General features: G+C 53.0%; 1 long non-coding RNA gene across 2 annotated transcripts in view; it reads right to left on the bottom strand.

Moving 5' to 3' along the window:
• The window catches only part of LOC119352922, a 17,418-nt gene extending 15,278 nt beyond the window's left edge, over nt 1-2,140 (bottom strand). For both annotated transcript variants that reach the window (XR_005170271.1, XR_005170270.1), the window contains exons 1-2: nt 1,575-2,140; nt 1,358-1,495 (exon numbers count right to left, since the gene is read on the bottom strand). This is a non-coding gene — a long non-coding RNA (uncharacterized LOC119352922). The remainder of the gene's footprint in view (nt 1-1,357; nt 1,496-1,574) is intronic.
• Between the last annotated feature and the right edge of the window lie 999 nt (nt 2,141-3,139).

Here is a 3,139-nt window from a genome sequence, read left to right on the forward strand (position 1 = left end):
TCTAGCCCTTTGACTTTGCACGGACGGGTTTTGACCAGTGGAACTATCCACCCGGTCGTGTTAGGTCAGCCCATACGAACACTTTAGAGCAACATCCGGGCCAAACCCACAGTAAGATCCCCTCCGTGTAGACCCGACGCGTCCGTTTCCCCCCATCAGGTGCCGGTGGCGGCGCCGTCCGTGAGCAGGGGCACAACGCGGAGACGCGTGCCGCCTCTTATTTGCACATGGCATCACACCACCCCGCATGTATGAGGGCCCGGTGCGACGCTCCGGTGGTATTGCTATCCCCCAGGGCCCCCGTCCCGCCTCTTCAGACATGGCACCACACCGCCCCGCATGTATGAGGGCCCGGTTAGACGGGAGGGTTTACCTGGGGGGGTAGCAATGCCGCTAGGTGTTGCTTTGGGCCCTCCTACGGTTGTGAAAGCGTGGTGGCTAGCGCAGGCACCCGGCACGCAGCTTCGGGGTGTGCCCCCCATCTCCGGCATCGCTGTGGTGCATGGCGCGGTGGCAGCAACGTCCGTGAGGGGGGCAATCGATATACCATATGGGTATTTTTTTATGTTAGACAAGGCACATTTATGTTGTGAAAAAAACAGGGAAAAGTAAATAAAAATAAATAAATAAATAGAGATATGCCGACGGCAAGGCCGTCGGCATACCTGCGCACATGGCCACGGATCGCTGACGTGCCTAAGGGCGTGGATCGGTGATGTGGCAACATTCATGGGCCAGACCTATGCCGACGGCCAGGCCGTCGGCATAGATTTGCCACCCCACGGACAGGCGAGCGACGCGGATCGATGACGTGGCGGGCGACGCGGATCGATGACGTGGCGTCTATGCTGACGGCCGCTGTTAGCCCGTCGGCGTAGATTGACGCCGTCAAAAGGCCGTCTCCATCCGGGTAGCCGGGCCCACGAGCTATGCCGACGGCCTTCTCTATGCCGACGGCCACCGTAGGCATATTTCTATCGACGCCGACGGGTTAGCTTTGCCGACGGGGGCCGTCGGCATAGATTGATATACGCTGACGGCTTTTCTATGCCGACGGCCTGGGCTGGGCCTTCGGGATAGGCCAATCTATGCCGACGGGGCCCGTCGGCATAGGTTCGGCCGTCGGCATCGCCAGTTATTCTGGTAGTGGCTAGGAGAAAGCAAATATATCAGTTCCGACCTAACAAACCTCTTTCCAACTTGCTCTAATTCTTATTGAGTCTGACTAACTATGAAGAAACGGGATCAAAAGAAGAAGAAAATACTGCCAAATTTTGACTGTCTGAACTATCTCCAACACGCTGTTTTTCACCGCAAAAATAGGAAGCACTTTGTACGCAGAACATTACCGAATCACCTTGAATTGAACAGAACCATCAAAACTGAAACCCCACCCTTTCCAAAGCAGCAAGGTTCAGAACACGGTACCAATATCAACAGAACATACAAGGAGAAATCACCGAGACTAAGACCTCGACATCGACGGAAGGAGCACCTGATATGAATCAAACGAAGAACAGTGAATCAGGGGCGCGAGATTGGAACCAATTACGAATACAATACCTGCGACTTACCCGACCACGAGAGGTGGAAGAGAGGAGAGGAGAGGATCCAGCCAAGGAGCCGCCGGTCTTGGCAGGGGAAGGCCGCGCCGACGCCATCGACGCAGATGAGCAGCGCGCGGCTTGCCCCCACGGGTCCCGATGCCAACGGGAACAGGGACCTGGCCGACTCAACTCCATCATCCTGGACACGGCGTGCCTAGATGGCCGCCGGGTGGCGCGGTGGGGCATGGCTTCCACAACAACGATTCATGTAGAGATGGAAGGCGGGGCGCGGCAGCGGAGCTGGGAGAGATAGAAGCCCGCGGGGCAGCCGGGGGAGGGAGTGCGGCGGCGGCCCATGATGCCAAAAGAGGAAACGTGAGGCGGGATGCCTTGACGTACGGGAAGAGACCCCTCGCACACCGTGGGTGGGTTCCTCATCGGAGCCGTGCTCCAGAGGCCGTGGCGGCGCCGGACGCAGCGGCGGGGCGAGGAGGAGGCCGGCCGTCGGGGAGGTAGGAGCTCCTCGTCCCCTCGATCCAGATCAGAATCGAGGAGGGAGCAACAGGGGCGCGCGGGAGCGGGCGACCCGCGGGCGGCGGTCGGGGCGTAGGTCTTTCTTCGTAGGTTAACCGTCGTAGATTTTTTTCAGGTGCAAGTTTTTTTCGATGAACCGAAGGGTTTAGCACTGGACATAGTGGGAGTATACTGATTTTTATTTCCTGGTTCGAGGGCGGAGGTGGGAATCGAGGGGACGCGGGAGGTGGGATGGAGGACCAAAAAAAACCGTTTCTGATGGGACGAAAATTGACCAGCGAAGACTATCAAGTGCTCCATTAGAAGTAGAGATTAATTGCATGTATACATGTTGATCGCTTGTCACTTGAGCAATTTAGGTAATTGAATTGACATGAGTCGATGGTCGAGATTAATTTGATTTGACATTTTAGGTATTTTTATATTGGTATAAAGATATAGATATAGATTAGGGGGTGAGGGAGGTAGACTAGCCACAATGGGAAGTAACTTAGAATAATAATATGCATATGTTAGTAGTAGTCTATGTTACTACCTCTACACTAGGAAATAACATATATATAATGACGTGCAACACTTTATTTATTAGGTTATAAACTCATCTTGTTTTGATACTACCTCAGTAGTCCGGGTATACAAGTCGCCTGAGCCATCAAGCTGCGTACATTTTTTCAAGGCCGCTGGCCGCATGCAGCTGCTTTTTTTGGTCTGGCCGCTGTATTTGCGCTTGATTGGCCGGGTGATGCACGTGGTTAGAGCATGGTTAACAATACAACCAACCATCGATTATAAAAAGTTGTTATATCATCTTTAGTCAACCTCTTATCGGCATGTACAATAATAAGTTTTAAATATATACTAGTGTTGCAGATGGCTACTAACTAAGATATATTATTTTATTTCTTATAATTTGTTTATGTCACCCTAATGTACTTGTTCATAAAACCAAAGAGTCAACCTTGGTTGCATGCTGTAAATGTTAGCCGGTGCTGGATTGGTCACACGCAAAGCGAACGACGCAGCTGGCTGCAAGCACAACTGCCAGCCATTTGATTGGC

This window comes from Triticum dicoccoides, chromosome 2A (assembly GCF_002162155.2).
Source record: "Triticum dicoccoides isolate Atlit2015 ecotype Zavitan chromosome 2A, WEW_v2.0, whole genome shotgun sequence".
NCBI classification, from domain to species: Eukaryota; Viridiplantae; Streptophyta; class Magnoliopsida; order Poales; family Poaceae; genus Triticum; species Triticum dicoccoides.